At 34.2% G+C, this 21,849-nt stretch overlaps 1 protein-coding gene across 15 annotated transcripts in view; it reads left to right on the top strand.

Moving 5' to 3' along the window:
- Positions 1-21,849, top strand: part of ZBTB20 (zinc finger and BTB domain containing 20) — an 800,060-nt gene that overhangs the window by 139,850 nt on the left and 638,361 nt on the right. For all 15 annotated transcript variants that reach the window (XM_078066331.1, XM_078066345.1, XM_078066341.1 and 12 more), the window contains one exon: positions 4,832-4,882. The gene's annotated coding sequence lies outside the window, so the exon portion shown is untranslated. The remainder of the gene's footprint in view (positions 1-4,831; positions 4,883-21,849) is intronic.

The following is a 21,849-nucleotide window of genomic DNA, read 5'->3' as shown; positions in this document are numbered from 1 at the left end:
ATTGACTGGATTTTAGGATTAAAAGAAGTATTTAGTACATAATCTTTCTGAACTTTTCCCCTCTGTTTGGAGGGGAAACTGAAATACCTAACAGCAAGTATGACTGAGTCAAGTGAATAGTCTTTTGTTGTTGCCCCAGAGCCTGGTTCAATGGAACTTGATTTGATCTTAGATGGCTTCATTATGGGGTTTGGTCAGGTCACTTTAATGGATTCTTGGAGAAGTCTACCATAGAACTTATCAGATTCTCCGGCGCTTTAAAAACTGGTAATATCCAAAGCCAGAATGCATATCTTCATTTTAAGAAGCACCATTATGGACTAGAACTGAATTAGGCTTTTCCAGTCTTCGAGGGACTGCATCTTGTCCTCTTGACCACGTATGGTATAGGTTCTTCCTGATGTTCTTTAAGGATTATAAATTGGTTTTCATTTGCCATTTTGATGAGGTACAGTCAAACTTCATATTTAAAATTTTTATTTAATGAAGACTTGTTTTCTATAATTATCAGTAGAGGATAGCCTTTAGCAGTTTCTATTTGTTTTGTTGTATCATTTGCTTGCTTTTAATTTTTATTTATTTGAAATTGTAACTATAATAGTCCTATCACTGAAACTGATGCATGTTCTATTTGTTTTCTCTTATACTAAATAGTATGCTTACTATATAAATATAGCTTCAAACTTCTTAAGTTTTCTACATTCCAGGCTGTGCATTTCTTTGAAAACTTAATTAGATGTGATTGATTAAAATTTGACTCCTAGGAATCTAAGAGATACTATTATAGGTGGTTGCTGTTTTTGTTTGTTTTTGACAAATCTTATTTTTCTTTCTTTTCTTTTTTTGCTCCATCTTCTTTCTTTCCTTCCTCTTTTATTTATTTTTTTTCAATAGAGGTGACCTTCAAAAATAGGGACACATAGACCTTTTCAACTGGCTTTCTTAACATTCAGGAAATCTAGTAATATGTCATCTAATCTTTTTTCTGCAACATAGACTAGGTCTTGTTTTAGTGACTTTAATGTTTACAAAAAGTAATTTGTGTTTATTGTAGAAAATTTGGAAAGAAATCACAAGAAAAAAAATATCTGCCATAATCTTAATGTCTGAGATTAGTGCTAGGAATAATTTAGTATATAGGTCCTTACATGCTTTTTCTAATGCATACATGTTTTTTCTGATACATAGATAGACACATACATACAGATCTACATTTATTCACAGAACCAAACATTGCACATAGTCTATATATGTATATATCATATCATAAAAATTATTATTAACATTTTGCAATGTGCTTTTTAAGCTTAATGATGCTTTGTAAATTTTTACTTGCTATATTTAATGAAAGCTTAACATTATATCACATATCATTTATTTAACTAGTTCACTGTTTGGAATATTTAGGCTACTTTAATTTGCATTCCTTTCAGTATAGATTAGTTCTACAGAATATTCATTACAGATAACTATTACAGATTAATATTATTTTATATATATCTTAGCTTGTGTTTTTTCTATTGTGAATTCCCTATTCATTTGAAAAAAATGAGATCTTTGTTTTATTTATTTACTTATAGATTATTAACTCTACGATGTCATATACTTTAAAAATATTTATCTGTTTTATTGTTGGCCTCATATTTATTCAAGATATTTTTTGACTTTGAAAAATTTTTAATTTTAAGTAGTGAAATTGATAAATCTTTATGCTTATGTTATATTCTACTACTGTCTATGTGGATTAAAAGGCATTCTCACCTTGGAATTCAGAAAATTATATACATAGGTCTTCTTACAGCTCTTTGATTACTTATTACATTCAGATGTATCAATCTGCTTTATATTTTGGTGCCTGGTAAGAGGTAGGGAACAAAAAAAATTATTTTCCTATGTAATTAGTCTCAACACTGTGAAAATGCTACCTGTAATACTTATCCCATATTAGCATCCCTGTGGTCTATTCTACTGATCTGTCTCTTCCACTGCCAATATCACACTGTCATCTATATTTCAATCTTTGGTGAAAACTAACCTTGTTCTCTACTCCTTTGCTGCAGGGTCAAAAACCAACACTTGATATTTTTTTTGTTATAACCTCCTTTTTGGTTTTATTTATTTTTTAAAAATTTGAACTAACTATAAAGCATCAGAACTACTAAAGATAATTTTAGTTCAATTTAGTTCAACAAAGACTTACTGAATGTTTGCTATATACCAGTTTCTGTGCATGTATTAGGAACACATAAATGAATTGGAAACCTGTGTGGTAGAATCCTTGTGCTAGAAAAATATATTAATCTGATGGAGGCAGACAGTGTGTGTAAATGGTCAAGATAGTGGCCTAATATTGATAACTTTATTTTTTTTCTGATTCTTTTTTACTTTTTTTAATCTACGACTTCCTGACTCTAGGCATTTTATATGCTTTTCTTTTTTATCTTCCTTAAAACCCAGAAAAAATTAGGTGACATTGATTTAAAGGAGTTAGATTGACTCAGGCATATGAAATATGATGACATTTTTCATATTCATATAGCCTGTTTACTTTTTCTAATTAATGAACTGATAATTGTGTCTTCCTACTTTCAGTCTGTAAATTTTTATTGAATATTTGCTAGGCACTATTTAAGGAGCCATAGGGAAAGAAAAATGTATGTCTTTGACAAATTTATAATTTAGTGGGGGAAATTCATTATTTATAAAATAATAGCAATATAATAAAATAATAGATATTGAGAGTATTGTTTGCTGTGTGCATTGTACAAAGCAAGGTAATATATATTAACTTGTTTACCTCTTATAATAGCCCATCTAGTCCCCTAGATACTTTTTTGACTCTCTCTCTCTCACTTCATGTACACTTTTTCTTATTTTCACCTCCTCTGAGAAGCTTTCTTGTCCAAACCGATTTAAAATATCTGCCCATGTCACTCCTAATGCCGTTACCTTACTGTTTGCACTCATAGTACTAATTATATGATGTTATAATTTTAACAACTTACTTGCTTATTGTTTGTTTTCCACTGCTAGAATGAATATTGAATGGAAGACTAAACAATGGGTTGTAGAAGTTTGCAGTTGTGAAAGAGCAAAGTTTAATATATAAAATTTAACTTCTTTAAGTCTAAATTTCTTTATCTGTAAATGGATGCAGACTTAGTGCTTTCTTATAGGTTGATCAGGCTGTTCATTATTTCATTCAATAAATATTCATTGATCTTAGTATATGGCAGACACTCTTCATGAAATTGGGAATACAGTGAAAAAAGATAGTGTCTGTCCATATGGCACTTCCATTCTAGTGGGGGAGACAATAGAGAAAAATTACTTTTATAATATATCATGTAATGGTCAAATTAGTTTTCTCCAAATTAAATTTCTCCACCTCATCCCTACAATCTGAACAATTTTTTTTCTATTTATTCTCTGTTTATCCATGATTAATGGTTCTAATCACATTTCTCCCAAAAGATTCTAACTTTCTAAAGTTCGGTGTTGCAGAGTAAATGTGATATTACTCATGTATCCTGACTATAACAGGACTAGCACCTTCCTTTCCTCAATCCCATTTATCAGTACAGCTTAAACTCAGGTTTGTTTCGGTTTACTGGTATAGTTTGATGTTTGATTCTTTGTTTTCCCTTCATAAAATATTATTTATGCATATTAAAGATCCAATCAGTTAAAATCCTTAGATCTTTTTCATTTTAATGTTTTTGTTGTTGTTTTTTGTTTGTTTGTTTTTTGTTGTATTTTTTTTTTTTTTTTACTGTAGATGCACCGGCTAATAGGATTGGCTTATGTTTATGTATGCGTTTCCATTAGTAAAACTGCTTTTGAGATTTTGAATGGCTGAATCTCTGTGGAGATTATTAGTAGATATGACATCAAGGTCATCATTGAAATTTCATGGCAAATTTAGAGGGATAACTTTCCAAGGACATAAAATATCAAATTCAATTTTTAATAGGAGAATTGTTTCTAGTTAATTTTTTTTGTATTCAAACTCACCAAATTGGCTTTAAAGGCACCTCAGCATCCCGCCTGCTTTACTGCTCCCAGTCCTAGGTTTGAGTGTATGCTATCAAACGCATGTGGATGGAAAAGAATTTAAAAGTGACTCATTCATTTGTTTGACATCCCTGCCTCCAAATCTGTGTAGGACCCTACAATAATAGCCTTGCTTGCTGAGACAGGAGACATAAAGCCATGTTCTAATGTCAGTTCATTAGGTACTGTATACCAGTTGAAGCTATATTGAACATGTTACCCTCTGCTCCCTGTTTCTTTCCTTCCATTTACTTTTCATTCTCTGGATTATCTTCCTTTATGCAAATCTCTTTAACCTCACTCATTATTTTGAGGATAGGGCCTGTGTTTTATGTTTGTATTTTTCCTAACTCATCAGTACTTACCAGTATATTATACACAGTAGATCTTTGCAAAATCTCTGATAATTAAGAATAGACAAATACATGGGCTAAACTATTTGGGATTACCTTTTTTCAATTATACAAACATAAATGTAAAAACTTTAATTGTGTAAATTAAGAAAGCTTCTAATAATACTGTAATAAATACCCTGGTCTGCATCTAAACCCTGTATACACAATGATTTAAATCATGTGTTTGTGCCATACTTTACTTTGTACTTGTACTGCACATACAGAAATGAATGTGTTAGCCTTTTTTTCTTTTGAAAACTATAGATATTAGTTGGCACACACAAACTCAGCTACCTACTTCTCATGACTAGTTATAGACTTACTGTGGAAATGTAAATTGCTTCCTTAGCAGATTTCTAATTTTAAGTATTTTCTTTTTATAGTCACACAAAAGAAGTATTAAGGATTGCCCCTTGAGACTCTGAAAACTGAAGGTAATGTCCAGTGATATTTTCTTGAATGGGTTTTGTCTTCTTGAAAAGTTTCATAATATTTAAGGCCTTGGTTTATTGCCTCAGGTCTTTATTGCCCTTTAACACATTAAATATCTTTTTCTATGTCTACCTAAAAAATAATCTGAAATTATAAGTCAAAAAAGAAGAACCCTTGTGTCATGTCAGAATGTCTCAGCCTAATTCGGTGTTGCTATACCTCTTCTTCCTTCTATATGGGAATGTATTATGGCCCTTCTTTGTTTTTGAAATCAGTTTGGAACTCTTCTGATTTTATACCTTGTCCTTTTCTTAAATAGACATATTGGCTCCAAGCCAAAAAGTCAGCACCCATTCCTCCTCAGGAAGAGCTTTACAACTAACTATGCTAGATAAAAATGCATTTGTTATAGACAATAAAACTGTGCAGGAAATCGTGCAGATGAGATTTAGTGGCTACTTGTAGTCAGAAGTCCAGAATTTCAGGCAAGAAGTGTACAATAGACTTGTGTTGCTGCATTGTGTATAAAGAACTCATAGGGATTGAAGAAGGTTTCTGAGACAAGAGGGGGCTGTAATTACTTTGTTTCTTACATGCATGGTTAGATCTTCCAGCGAGAATAACATGGTAGGGTAATTTATTATAGAAGAGTAAATCACAGATTACATTGGAGGGGGATGGGGTGCTGCGATCCAACCATCAGTTTTGTGAATACATACACTTAAGCATGTGTGATAGCTTGTTTTTAATTTCTTTACACCAGTGCACACCTCAAACATTCCGTTTAGCAGTGGGATATGCAAATTTTTCCAAATGCAGCAGCAGTACTTTCACCTGAATGTCAAAACTGTCAGAGAGCTTTAAATCAAATCTTTATAACATTTTTAAAAAACCAGCCAGCCCCAAGATTGAGGCACCAAACTCACTGCAAAAACTTGATTCCCATGCTTTCAAAATGCTCCAGTATGTCAACAGGGTAATGTCAAAGTTCTAATTCACCTGCTTTCTAATTTTAACCTTTTAAGGATTTTATTTTATTTGGCTTAATTACGATATTTTCTACAAATTAATGATAAATGCCTTGATTAATAAAACCAAATGTCAGAGAAAATGACAACTTGATGAAAAATTAATACTCGGCAATATTTTAAGGTACAGAAGTACTAAAGATGTACTCTTAAACCTCATACTTCATCAGTTCTTTTTGAAGGCGGGTAACAGCATTATTCTTGCACAGAAGTTTCCATTGCCACATGTGTAGATGCATTTTAGCAATATAATTCTCAGCTATTGTTTTTACTACTAACTGTTATAGATAGAAATATATTCATAATTTTTAATTTCTCCTTTTCCTCACAATATTATTTATTTTTATTTCACAAAATCATGGTAAACTATATTTTAGGTTGGGTGTACAGATAAAGCTACCATATTAAGCATCCAAACAGCAACGCGCGCACACGTGCACACATGTTCATGTGCATGTGTGTGCGCGTGTGTATTTCAAGAAATCTCATGGTATAAAATGTAGTAGTTTGCAACTAGATATCTGTTGGACTGTTAATTCATTTGGTTATGAATATTTCATCTGGAGTATTTAAAAATTATTCGGTAAAAGTATTAAATACAAAGAGAGAGCATCTCTGTTTCAAAGGGAAATAGATTTTAATATGGGGATTTCCTTTCTTTCAATGTTTTTTTTCCTGAGGTTTCATTAAAAGACCTGAATACCAATAAAGAGTTGTAATTTGTTTTTTTCCTATAAATTGTTGGTTAGATAAAAAAACCCTAATGATCAAGAAATATGACTATTTCCCCCTTTTACTGAAGATCATGGAGTTAAAAAAGTTTTAAAGATTTCATGTATTTTTTCCATCTTCACAAACATCAGGATAACTTTGGGTTTGAATACTTAATTATTTGATTAAATGTTATGCAGAAATAGTACTATACAAGAATTATAGTCTGTGTTGGTTTTTTTATTTTCATATTTCACAGATGAAGCTGCCAACCAAATGAGGGAAGGCACAATGGCCTCTTCTGTGTTCTGCTTTTATTTGGTTTGGTTGTTCAGGGATAAAAAGACCCACATAATGCACTGTCAGTGAAATGGACACACTTGGACCATCTGTTCATGTAATGACATGATGGCCATACCTATCAACAGAAATTTCTGCCAACTAATGTTAAAATCACTTTTTTTTGGTAGTATGCTGGGAATTCCTAGATAGGGTTTCAGGCATGTTGCTATGCATAGTAAGATAAATAGAGGTAAATGTTGGTCAATGGCTTGTAAATACAATTGTGTTAATCCCAAGGGAAACATTCTTCAGTGGAGATTTCTGGTACTGTTTAAAATTGGAGATGGGTTGTGCTGAACCTTCCTTTAGCTGGCTATAGGTTTTATTGTTTTTGTGTATTGTCTGGTTCCAGACATCTAGTCTGTACTGGTAAAGCTGCTTGATGAGTAGGGGCCACTGACATCGCTGCCCTGACTGCTCACATACCTGCCATGAATAATAGATTTGTCAGCTAGTTAATCATTGCATTGTAACTGTCTCTGTTCCTTCTTAGCTGATCACTGCCCAGAGAAGTTGAAGTTCCACTGTAGGACAAAGCTTCTATTATTTTTCTATACCTGCATTTATTTGTATACCAAAGCATCTATTCTTCTTTTTTCAAATACTGGTAAATAAGACATGCCACACTTCTTTCTCAATTCTTCAATTACATATTAAACAATGTACTTCCCCCACTTGTTAATTATATTCATCTGCCTTTCACCAATTTACTTCCATATATGAACCAATTAACTTTTATTCATTAGTTACAGGATTTGGTCAAGGAAATACTAACGCCTACCTCACAATTCACAGCTTTCTAAGTTTCTCATTGAGATTCTAGTTATTTGGGTCAGTACTATAAGAGAATGTCATCATTTGCCCCAAAATGTTTATGAACAAAGGAGGTAGACTGAAACCCAAAATAATCTTAAAAGACTTTTGCTTGATGGGACATTGTTTGATCTTAGAAATGAGGACAACTGACCAAACCTTATACAGTTAGTCTTTAGTTTCAGGAAGTTGGAGTTGATTTTTTAAACTTTATGCTGGTGTGAACACACACAACGACCAGCTGATGCTCTTTGAAGAATCTAAACCTTATGGAAAATTAAACTTGTTAGACTATCTCTCATCCAACAGAAAAAAAAAAAAACCCTAAAAATAAATATGTTTTCTAACGGACTTAAAATACATAAATTTCTAGTTTTAGTACTTATAATTTGACCATACCTTCTCTCTAAATGACTTTTTGGTCCTTTTGGAAACTGTGTTCTCTCCTTTAAGCTCACACTGTTTTATTCTGCAAGCTCAAGAAATTGAGACCTTACTGGTTTGAAAAGATTAAGGCAGCTTCCGGAGTTGCCTACTGTATAACGTAAGAACCAGTAGAATGATCAGTTTCTCTCAGTAGGATTCATTTACCTTCATTTCCTTTGCAAGCTTGTGTTTATTAATGAATAAACTACACTCATGAAACACACTGCTAAGTAGATCAATCAAAAGATATCAAGAAAAACTGTGAACATTGTCCAAGATATGTAAGGGATTTGTGTTTCCTGCCTATACGCTGCTTTCATTCTTCCTCCCTATCTACCACCCCTCTAATATCCAGGTCTCTCTTTGTATCCTTTAGTGATGACAAGATGTTTTTTATTCCTCTAATGAAGTGGGAAACAGATTAACATGCTTTCTTCTTGGGAATTAGATTACTTATTGTAGTACTGCTCAACGTATCTTTGTAATACTCCCCCACTTCTACCCACAACTAATTAGTGACTTTCAGAATTAGGGAAAATCTTGGTTTTGTGGTGGCTCTATATTTACCAGTGATCAAGGAAGTGTTACTAATACACTTGTCAGTATTAAAAAAGAATTAAGTAAATAAAGAGCCAGATGGCCGAGCCCAGGACCTATCAAGAACCCAGTATGTGTGGGCTAGTCCAACGGAATGACAGAAGCATATTACCAGGCTAAGTGGAATCAAAGTTAGGCTTTCACTTATAAGAAAAAGGACATTTTTCAAATGTGTTTTCTTATGATAATAGTGATTTACATGTTCAGACCTCATTTGTACAAGTAACATTTGAAAGCATATAGTTCCCTGTATATCAAGAGACAGGAGTGTTTATGTGTATCAGAAAAGTCTCTTGGAACAGGACATAGTGGCATCAAAGTAATGCAATTACCATGTAAGCATTTTTGCTGGTTCAGAGAAGAATCCTGCTTTGTTCTCTCACGAAAGCCTATGTGTTTATTGTTATAACTTACTTAATACATTTTATTTTAATTGAATATTTGTCTCCTCCAATAGACTCTACTATGGCTTATGATATAAGGAATCTGGTTATGTAGATGTTGTTATAGTGTATGGCCAGATGAGGGACTAGTAAATACTCTCTAAGTGTTTTCTTATAAGAAGAGCATTACAATAGTGGTTATAATAAGATTAACTTAAAGTGAAGAAATTGAGAAAATATATTCCCTTCCTTTCCTATGATTTGTCTTTACACGTATACATATATAAATATCTTGTTTCCTACTGTAATTGCCATTTCCATTTATTTTATTTTATCTTTCAACTATGTACTTTTGGAAGCCATTTTAAATCTTTGTGGTTTCTGGGATAGATAGGTGGATCAGTGAATTGCTGGGTAGATAAACTGACTAAAAAGAATGTACATTTTTAAAGATTTTTCTCCTCACAGCTACAGAAATAATGGAGAGAAGATTAGCTAACCATAGGCCTCCCATCTTTTTTCTCTCCATGCCTTCCTTCCAAACTCCAGAAGATATTTAGTAAATGTCTGCTGTGCCAGGAACTCCCAAGGTGCTAGATATAACTGCTGAACAATAGAGACGTAGTCCTTCTTCTTGCGGGGCTTGCTGTCTAATAGGAAAATATAATAAACACATAAATAAACATTACAAACATAGATGTGTAATTAAATGGATTATTTTGCTGGACTTCTAAATTCTAGCATGAGTTAGGGAATTTATAGTGGAGAAATTATCTTCAATGACCTGCCGTATTAATAACAGTAGATTACTTCTAGATTAAAAAAATCCAGGTTGGCCAAATTATTTCAGATTACGTTTTATGGGGTGGGTGGCCTTGGGATGAAGATAGATAAAGCAATACTTGCTTTCAAGGTGAGTCATAAAGAAACCAGCTTTGTAAACCTGGCTTGCTATGTATGATGCAGGTGACCTCAATATGTGTTTTCAAATCTCAGATTGAAAAATCATGGGAATTTTTTAAATGATAAAATATTAACTTTTATAAAGATTGTTTATTAATAGTTCAGAGTTTACCTGTGAATTTGGTTGTAGTAATGGTGGTAAAGGAGTAGATGATAGAAATGTATATTTTTCCTTCCTCTTTTTGGACATGTGTGTGGAATATTTTTGTCTTCTGATGAGATTGTTCATTATGCTCCCTTTGGATGTGTGTACTGTTTGGCCTTCCAGCCTTGCATGCTCATTCAAAGGCATTCCAAGTCATTATGCTGGACTTCAGCCTTGTTCAGTAAAAAGGCCATTTCCTCCATCAGCTGTCCACTTGGACATACATCCTTTTTACTCTCAAAAAGATTTTATATGCATTCAGAGTATATTAGATGGATTTGTGAAATTACTCACAGATAATCAGTTTTTTAAAGTTATAATTTGAGCTATGACCTCTCAAACTGTGAATTATAAGGTTTGACCCTTTGGTTCACTGTTTGACACAGCAGCCATTAATTACAGTTTTTAAAGGACATTTTATTTCAGTTAGAATTTGTGTTATGAAAACAGTTTAAGTATTTTTTTCCTTTAACTTTCGGGAATAAATGCTGAAATGTAAATGTATGTATGTGTGTTTACATATATATATTTATTTTATTTATTAAATATTATATGTAAATATGTTGTATATAATAGCTATTATATTTGAACATACAAATATAATAAATAGATAACTTGCATAAGCATGCTATAATCAAGTGTATTTATGCATTTATGTATTTATGCATATTTTTACCACCGCATTAAATCTGTTATACATACCTATAAAGATTTTTCTGTAATAACCTGTGAGTTAACACTAAGATCATACTTATTTTATATAACTCTGGTGTCAGGAGGAGAGTGACTTTTTAAATATGTTTATCAGAGTGACAGAGACTTTACTATTATTTGAATCTAGGCTTTTCTCTTTTCTTTTCCTTGACCAAGGGTACAGAGGTAGGTACCTACCTATGAGCGCCCAGTGTCTGACAGTAATTTGAAAGTCCTCTAGATGGTTCAACGTAGCAAGATGAGGGAGAATATAAACTGGTCAGGTGGTTTTCACAGATGTGCGTAGCTCAAGGTACTGAGATGAAAAGGACATAGCAGAACGGTTGGTTTAGCTAAGTGCAGAAAGACATCCAGATGTATGGATCTTTTTCTGATTAAGTATATAGCTTAGATTGTATTCTTTTCCTTTTAGACCCATTAGTTTGTGATTTTTAAGGAAATGTTTACCTCTATTTTTTTTCTAAAAGCAAAAGTAAAGGCAGTATATACTAACTAAATGTAGAATTTTCAAAAGACAGAAAATTTCTGAAATTAATTGTAAGCAAATTTTTATTTTACTAAGTACATTGATTTTCAGATTTCCCAGAATGTCCTGGGATATGAATCTACCAGCTTTTCTCCCCACTAGCTTCCATTAATACATAATCAATCTTTTAGATAGACACATTTTAGGAATTTTATTTTCTCATGGCAAAAAAATTAATTCTTTGAACTAAATGTAACGGCTTGTAAGTACATCATAGAGATTATGAAATTTGAAAATAGTTTTCAGAGATCAGTATGCCAAGAAAAATTCAGTTTAATTTTCAGGTTTTATACTGACCTCATCCTTGTTTGATAAAGAGATCTATTCACCTTTTCTTATTCTTCATATTACTTAAAAGTTGGTACAGGATGACATTGAAAATTATTTTTAATTAGGTCCCAGTCTACTTCCTGAGCCCCTAATTTCCAAACTTCTCTCCCACTTTTCCTATCCTGCCTCACCTTCTTTCCCTAAGCATGCAATTCTTTGCACCCACACTGCACTGTTTGCTGTCTTTTTAACACACTATGTCCTGCCATGTTTTATGCCTTTGCTCTTACAGTTCATTCAGCCTGCTATGGCCTTCATGTGGCCCAGAAAAATGCTGTATCTATTCTCTAATACAGAAGCAGCACCTCTTAGTGTTTCCGTCATATTTGCTCACATGAGTATAACGCTTATCTCACTGTAGCATAGTTAGTTTTTACTTATGCCTGTCTCCTTTCCCAGATGATAAGTTTCTTGAGGGAAGGGAATATGCCTTTTCCATCTTTGTGTTTGGCTCAGACCAGGTACTCAATAAATGCTTCTTGAATTGGTTAGTCTGTAGACTTAGAGAAAATATATCATCAGTTGTACTCAGAATTTATCCACAACACAAACATAGCAAAAAGGGATTCTTTAAAAAATATGTGTCCTAAATTTCCTTTGTGTCACTACATGATTTCCTTTAGGTCTGATCTGAGTACTTGTTTTGGTACTTATATCTGTAGCTCAGTAAGGAAACAAAAGTTGTGTCCTATAAGCTGTAATAAAGTTAAGTACAACTTTAAGACAAAAGACGTTCATTAAGGAAAAAAAAAAGGAGGACCAAACCAGTGACTTGTCAAAGGAGTTTTAGATCTTCACAAATGAAATAGCATGGAAATGGAAGGATTAATACAGAAAGTCTTAGGAGTGTTTAATACTCTAGAATTTCATACCTACCACTATTGATGATTGTACTTAGTTTGAAACAGCTTTGTATATGTATAGACTTACCCAGGATCTGAAATTTAGGCAATAATTAGCCTCTCAAATGGATCTGTTTGGAAAGCATTATAAAATAATAGCTCCCTTCCCAAAGAAAGATGCTGCTGTGTTCAGGCTGCACTCATTTAACGGTGTCTCAACTGAAACAGGTGCCTTACTTGCTTTGTTCTCCAGGAGCAGCTTTATAGGTTTAAGCACTGAGTATACAGTACACAGTGGCACTATTAACAAATCAGAATGAGGCCAAGGGAAAACTCATCTTGGATCCACACACCTAAATGCAGTTAGTAAACAGAGACACTAACTCTCATTAAGCATAATTAAACCTAATATTGACTGTAAACTGTTACTTACCTTAAACTTCTCTGTAGAGAGTGTGGAAAGGGATTAACCTAGCAGATTGGGACATTAATTACTACCTCTTTCACATTAAAGTTACCATCAAGAAGGGCTATATTCATAAATAAAACATAGAAGGGATTGAGAGACTGAAAATATGTAAATTTCCTTTATAAAGAGGAAAGAAAAGCCTAAATTAAAAAAAAAATAAGGGAGCTGTGAGCGATGCCAACCCCAGCAAAATGGAACTCTGGCTAATTACTACAAAAAAATAGGCTGAAATAATCACAGAAATGTGTCCTTGCCTTCTGACTGACAGAATCTCCTTCACAGGAGACTCCTGTTCAGCTGAGTCCTCTCTTTTTTCATGCATAGCTTCCTCCACTGCTGAATCTAATGTGGGGTTTGAGGAGCTGATGAAGGGACCTGGGAGAAATACAGTTTCTTTCCTTTTTTCCCCCTAGTCATTAATAGCCCTTTATTTATGAAATTGATTATAATGATTATATAAATGTTGTTAGATTTGTCAGTGAGAAGGCATAGTGCTGTTTTTTGTTCGGTCAAAATGGTCTGGTAACTGGTCTCCTGCTACTATTTAATAATCTCCTTCTTGGGTGCAATCTAAAGAGTATGTTGTGAAGGATATAAAAATGTCAGCTAAATTTAAGATCGACTGTTAAGTTTTTATATTATACTTCTGCCCCAAGGGGGGAGGCCAGGATCTGGGAGATAAGAATTTAAAGAGAAAAGCAAAGTAATGACAATACAAACTTATCTACCAGCCTTAGAATCATCTTCAAAATCTATCAGCCTGTCTTGCCTGCCATGTATGTATTCTGCTTTCTATTACCTGTTTTCTATTTCCTTTCCAATAAGGAACCATATACTGTACTCATTTATGGACTTTCTTATTTCTTCGCCAGGGTGGGGCTCTAATTTTTGGAACTGAATCTGACCTACAACTTTGCTTATGGTTGTAGTATTAAACCAGAGTTTAGGTTTTAACATGTTGGGCTCCTAGCCAGGTCCTGGTGCTGTCATGCTAAATTTTATCTTTCAGGTGCTCATGAGCACCAGAGCAATATAGTAGTTGTGCATATGAAAAAGGGAGCCTAGAAATTAAGCCTGGAGCATGTATTCGTTTTTTTAAGAGGATGTGAGGTTTAATTTTAGAATAAAACCCTTAATTTTTTCCCATGAATTTAAAGCTAGTTTCGCAGCTCATGAAGTGAACTAATGAAACAGAAATAATTAATGGACAAAAATCTATCCTTCATTTCCCCCATTGAACAAAAATTCACAAACTGGTTGGATGACAGAGGATGAACAAAAACAGTGAGAGTAAGAGTACTTCTATCCTCTGTTCTTGTAACAATCGTGACATTACGAAATAACCATAACAATGGCACTCTTATTAATCAGACATATTTATACAGAATTAGTGTTGGCTTCTGCTCTATATTACCTTTAGTTTTACATGAACTTTTATTATCTGTGCATATCAAAAGAGACATGGTGAATGAACAAAGAAGCCCTGTTATGAGACAAGTATTATTTGACATTTTGGGAAGCCCTTATTATAGGGTTTCCTCTTAAGTGAGAATAACGGGAAGGTTGTCATTAGTTGCACTATTACAGACACTCTGGATTGTTAAAAACAGAAATGGAGCCCACTTTTTTCCTTGAAGAAGATTCATCAGTTAGAACAGTTCGAATGATCCAGGACTTCTGTGACTTGTCCCCCCAAGTCTTCTCGTTTTATCATGTGAAACAATGATCCCATAAAGCATCTCTTAAGATCATTGTTTTTCCCTTGGTTTACAGAGCTAGTTAGCTCTATGGTTCTCTTATTTTTTTAAGATGCATAATCATTTTAGATTTCTGGAAAATCTTTGATTAAGCCAAAATGCAAAAGTCTTGCGAGGTCTATAGCCCTACTGCAAACCAGATGCCTTTTATTTTCCATCCTAAAAGAGGGTAGCTCTAAGTAAGTTCTTCTGAGGTCTTATCCCCAGGCTTATGACAGATCTGACTGGGAATTATGGTGAAAAAAGCATGATTGTGGGTAATAAAGGATCTCCTCTTAAAATCATTGGACCTGGACTTTTAGATTGATCAGTGGTCATGTATTTTTTTTTTTTTTCTACAGCTTGGGGTAAAATTTTAAGTCCAAAGAATAAAAATAACACTGTTAAAAAGAGAACAGGTGAGTCACTACACTGCAATACATCAGCTGCCTGAATAAGAACAGTGATTCTGAAAGTGGAGGAAGTAGAGATCAAAATCACCACTTCTGGGGTCTCTTCAAATGAACCTCCCCCAAATTGACAATTATTGGTGTAGATACTTGTCTAAGAGCCACGGATACTAGAAAACAGTTTGACCAATTGATAATTTAGCTGCTTTTATTCTTTTGAAGTTTAAATATAGAGAATAGAATAGAGATTTTATTATTGCAGAATTTCCCCCTAGCCTCCGTCATATCTTCTGTCTTATGCTAACAGACACTGAGTTTGGGGGTTCAGTGAAATAAAACAACAACACCCCTAATAACATATGCTCTAAGGAAGAAAAAAGGGCTGCTAATTTTGGGGTTTAAACATGTGTAAAAGCAAGCCAAGTTTTCTGAATGAGCCACACACACACACACACACACACACACACACACACACAAAAATCATTAAACTCCTCCTAATCAACCACCTATCCTGCATAGCAGTAAGACAGGACAAAACTGTTTTGTACCTTAAAACACTTAAACTGAATCCTTTAAAAAAGTTGTTATTTACTTGCTTATTTGTTTTCAATTTCTAATGTTTTCTATTATACATTTTAAATGGGATGCTAGAAAGATAGGCAAAGTGATTTAACTTGTTGCTATTCTGCTATCTCAGAATAGGAGGATACTTAAAACCTATTTAAAATAGGAGAGATCATCCTTGTCGAGTCAGGAGGTTCTTTGGCTTTGAATTCTAGGTTGAAATGTCTTCTCATTTTAGGGACTTTCACCAAGCCATTTATTTAAGACAGGATCACTCTATATACTTTTCTCTTTTTTGCTTTTTATAAGGCAGTTATTGCCTAAATAGCACTGGAAGGTGGCTCAAAGCAGTATATTTCCACATGTCTTAAATCCCCCACCAGATTATGAACTGTGGGAGCAGGGAATGTATTACTTATAACTTTATATGCTCAGTGCTGTGGATATTGTAGGAATGTAGTGCATTTTTAGGTGATTCTTGTTTTTAATGTGGACAAGCTGAGGTCAGTGAGGAGAGTCACCAAATTGAAAGGTAATTCATTGAACTTTTTTAATATTAGAATGTGATTCATCTTAATTTCCAAATACGTAAAATTTTCAAGGAAATAACTTCACCTGTGACTCACAAATCACTAGTTTCTCCTAGTAGCCAATTATGTATAGCCCACCTATGACCTAATCTAAAGCTAGTTATACTTTGGGTTTGTACTATGTCCTTAGTAACAAATCCATCCTTTCATTCATTTAAAAACATTTATTAATGCTAACTATGTGTGAAACATACAGGTGAAAATATAGGGTGTTTGCTCTCAAGACACCTATGGGCTGCTGAGGTCTCAAATACAAAAGAATTCAATGAGTATTAATACCTTAAGAAGGGACTAAAAAGGTTACTATGGGAACATAGGAGATCAAGGGAGAATTCATAAAGATAATACTGGAATGGAGATTTGAAAGGTAAATAGGAGTGTGATACATGAAGGAGGTGGGCAGGAGGTGGTGGTGGTGGAGGAGGTGGTTGTATTGGGGAGCATTCTAGGAAAACATTAACACTGTGCAAGAAAGCCCGGAGGAATGAGAAAACCTGACTCATTCAACTGCATCTTAGGGTGGAAGTAAGAAGTGAGGCTACATGGGTAATGTCGGTCAGATTATAAAAGGCCATAAATCCTACACTAAGGAGATTGAATTTTACCTTATAACTGTTGGTGAGTCATTGGAAGATGAATGTAAGATGATATATTCAAGAAAGTGGAGATATAATCTATACCACATAATAATCAAATAGGTATGGAGGATGGTGGAGGAGTCATGAGTGAGCCAGCTTCCTGGCTTTGGTGAGTTTTAGTGTCATTTATAAAAAGATGGAAAATGCTGTTGGCTATTACCCTCTCTCTCTTCCCAACTACACTCAAATTCTCCAGAGATGTTTATCTTCTCCATTTCCATTTCCTCACCAATACATTCACCAGTTTACCTTGTCTGTTTCAGAGACCTCTATCACTTCACCAAACTCTCATTGAGATCTCTTTGGACATTTGATCTTGCTGATCACTTCCTTCTTTTTGAAATGCTTTTTCTGCCCTTATTTTCCATGGTATCATGCCCTCCTGATTTTTTTCCTATGCCCTTTATTATTCCCTGATAACTCCTTTGTAGGCATATTCTCCCATATCCAGCTATTAAACGCTGGTAATCCTCAAGGTTAGATTCAGAGCACTTCCGTTGATGCCCAGGATTTTGGGAATCTTTGTAGCCACAACACATTGAGATTTTTAAAGTTCTTTTTGGAGGACCATGTTTCAAAGGTTATATTTAAATACATATTTTATTCTTTATTATAAGTGATGTATAATACTCAACACATGCCATATGGGAACTCATATGGTAACTTTGGTTGTAATTGTACAGCTATAAAATCTTCCTGATGTTTATGTTTTAACCTTAGGCAATGATTAATCCTCCTTGAATCTTGAATCCTCTTGAATCGTAGTTTCTTAATCAATAGTATATGGGCAGCCATCCAGCTCTTTAAGATTTCATGATGCTGTGGTTTGATATTTTACAACTTGAAAAGGATAGTGAACTCTAAAGGATGTTCAGATGACACTTTGAATTCCATAGTCAAAGTTTATAAAATGTTTAACTGCCTTTTCCACATCTACACTTCACACATTGCATCCTTTATTTAAGATAATTCCATGCTTATGGAAATACATATTCCTAATTCCATGTTTACTTAAAAAAATTTCAGACAGTTTTTGCCATGACATTTTATCAAAAGCTTTTTGACAATCTGAATAGATTGTGTATTGTGGTTACTGCCCTTACAGATGCTTATTTAACCCTACAGGAAGCCCAGATGTAAGATGTTCAATTAACCACCTAGGGCTTAAGCTTTTGGGGGATCTTACCCTTTTGAACATATTTCCCTTGTCTCTCTTTGGTTACCAGTGTTGCTTTTAAACTTGCTTTTTGTGATTGGTTCCCATTGCCAATGTGCTTTCAGTACTCTGTGAAAATGGCCACTTTAAGTACAGGTTAAGTTAGATATTCAGGGCACAGTATTATCCTTGGTCAGTGCCCATTTGATGCTAATGATTTATCTACATCTAGCTTATTAATTAATTTTAGAATGACCTTTGTATTTGTTATTATTTGAAACTAGAATCTCCTAATTTGTGTGCTCAAAATGTATTTGAGGCATGGGAATCTCCTTAATGTTTTCCTACTATAATATGTGTGTGTACATAAATTTATTTTTATTATTAATTTAGTAAAACTAAATTAGTAAAACTAATTTAGTAAAACTAAATTTAGTAAAACTAAACTTTGAATTTTCCTACTTATTGGTAGGATTTGTATTACTTTGGCATACAAACAAAAAGAAAACAAAACCAAAAAAACTGAAACAACAGCAACAAAAGAAAACTCACTTGGTATTGGTATTGGTGTCCCTTGCAAATTTGGCCTCGTTTTTCTTGTTTATTTACCTTACCCAATATCTAACAGATGTTTTTTTCTCCCTTAGGATAATTTTTACTACATACTTGCAATGTGCAATCCACCTGATTATCCCCTCAGACCTTCTACTATGTGGCCTTCTTTTACTCATCTGAGCACTTTTTCCATTTGAAAAATAAATGGTCTTTTTCTCTCATATTTCTTTGTTCTTATCACTTAAGCGTACAGTGTGATATTCTCCATTTCCATTTTTTTCTTCTTTTATGCTCAGTTTTTGGTCCTTGACATTTTATTGTATAAAAAAGTAAATGGTTGAGCAACTTGTGTGATTTTCTGTTTTAGAGATACTCCTTTAAGGTTTGCTCTCTATCTCTAACTAATTGTCTATTAGTGTTCTTTAGACAAAGTGAGAGATCAGTTCGTGTTAGGTTCTGGAAGGAAAAGAGCTGAATAATTAAGAGCATTTATGACTTTTAGCTTATGGCCTCTTTAAATTATAGTTACACATAGTTTGGTCCCAAGCTTGTCAGAAATGGGAGAGTTTGTGAAAAAATTAAGTGCAAGTTTACCATTTCTGTCTAGTTTATAAATTCAGATTATTTCTTTTGATATTTTCAAAATGTTTATTATTTCAAACTTAAAATCTATAGGATAAAGACTTTATTCTGCTCTAAATAAGAAAAGTTACCCCACCCAAGTGCAAATGTAAATATTATGCTGCAGTAGAAAGCTATCAGCTAATTTCATCTTCATTTAAAAATTTTTATATATTATACTCTTCCTTGATTCTGTGGGTAGGATGGCAGATGAAGCATTATGAGCTGTTTATCACTGCCACACAAAGTCAGTCACAGGAAGTAAAAAATATTTGAACTCTAAAAAAATATTACAATATAAATTCTTCAGACTGGAAACCATGGTTTCTCCATGGATCTTTTTTCTATAGGAGATCTACCAAAGAGTAAATAGTCAACATAGATTGATGGTAAAAATTCCTAAAGTTTCGCTTTGAAAGGAGCTTTTAAAATAACGAATCTTGGTTAGCTTTAGGGAAAATCTCTCTCCTGAAATGCTATGTATTGAAAAGCACAGATATTTGTGTGGAGGCACTCAAATAGAGATGAGTCCATTTTTAGTACCCTGTGTGGGGAGTGACATGCATGGAAGTCCATTAATAGCAATGTATGTTGTGTTCTTTTCATTTTATTTTGCTAATGAATTTTGTATCAGATTGATGGGTGCTTGGAACAGAAGACAATTTGCAGAAGTAGTTAGAGCAGCGTACATATCCCAGCTAAAGGCCTACAAAGTGATCTTAATTGGAGGTCAAGCTCTAGATAACAAAAGGATAGGTGGAAACACGTGCTTCTCATCAAGTATGAATTGAACTAGTAACCTTTTGTCTGTGGATTCATATTTCTTTACGGAGGGTGACATCATCTCCTAGGTAGCATTTGGAAATGTGTGGTTGTTACAGGGACCCGGAAGCACAATTGTATTTTTTTTTTTAAAGATTTTATTTATTTATTTGACAGAGAGATAGAGAGAGATCACAAGAAGGCAGAGTGGCAGGCAGAGGGGGAGGGAGAAGCAGGCTCTCCACTGAGCAGGGAGCCGGATGTGGGGCTCGATCCCAGGACCCCAGGATCATGACCTGAGCCGAAGGTAGTTGCTTTACCGACTGACCCACCCAGGCGCCCCAGCACAATTGTATTTTAGGGGATAGGTAAAGAGATGACTTTAAGTCCTGTGATATGTCGACTGATTACTTAGAAGGGAGACTTGACCACCTCTCAAAGCCAATAGCATTCTTGTAGAGAATTGCTGTTTGGGCAATCAGATAAGTATCCTTTATAGCAGTAGTTCTCAAACATTTTCATAATAACCCACTGAAAGAAATAAAATTAAATCATAACCTAGTACACACAGAGACATATATAATTGAAACTAAAATTTCACAAGACAGTATTTACCCTTCCTATGTGTGATGCCTACAAATATGTTACATCCTATCCTATTTTATCTCATTCTACCTTATGCTATTTTTTCCTTTTCTTTAAAAGTCTACAACCCACTATCTTAATTTCTTTTTTTTTTTAAGATTTTTTATTTATTTATCTGAGAGAGAGAATGGGAGACAGAGAGCATGAGAGGGGGAGGATCAGAGGGAGAAGCAGACTCCCTGCTGAGCGGGGAGTCCGATGCGGGACTCGATCCCGGGACTCGAGGATCATGACCTGAGCCGAAGGCAGTTGCTTAACCAACTGAGCCACCCAGGTGCCCCACCCACTATCTTAATTTCAAGACCACTTATAGTATACCCTACAATTTGAAAAACAGTGTCGTAGAGATCTTTACATTTCCTGGTAAGAACAAGGGAAAGACAAAATAACTGAAGAATTGCCTCTAATATGACTTGGTTTCCTTTAACCCCAAGCAGAGCTTAAAATTTCCATGTATGACTATGGTCCAATTTCATTTTAGGAGAAGCTGGTCCCATATGCCAGCCATCCAGGTATAAAGCCTAATTGCCACCTTTCCCCTCCATTGCCATGACAACAAGGAAAGAGACCCCGAGAACACTATCCCAGTTCACTCACAGCATTTGGATCCAAAGACTCAAAGTTGCCTCCGTGGTCTATATTAGGAACTATGTGGTGTTATGTTAAAATGAACAGGATTCAATGAGATGAGAGTGAAACACTCTGCTCTTCCTGTCAAATGAGTCATCCCTAAGTTGTGGGATGGTGACTTGGCATATTGGGCCTCTCCCTTGCATGTTGTTGATTGAAACAGATATGAAGTCAAGTAGCCTGCGTGTTTTGGTGCAGTGCCCAATTTATCATGGTTGTATAAAGTTAACCAAAATCTTGGCTTCTCTTAGAATATTGTCAGAATATTGGCTTCTCAGAGTATTTTTAAGGGGCATAGTTACTGATGGCAAGCCTGCCATTGCACCTTAATTTTCTTCATGTCCTTCGCCTGAAGTGATTACACCAATTAGAT

The sequence above is a fragment of the Halichoerus grypus genome, chromosome 1 (genome assembly GCF_964656455.1).
Source record: "Halichoerus grypus chromosome 1, mHalGry1.hap1.1, whole genome shotgun sequence".
In the NCBI taxonomy this organism is placed as follows: Eukaryota; Metazoa; Chordata; class Mammalia; order Carnivora; family Phocidae; genus Halichoerus; species Halichoerus grypus.
Note: the sequence above shows the minus strand (reverse complement) of the source record. Positions and strands in the feature narration are given on the sequence as shown.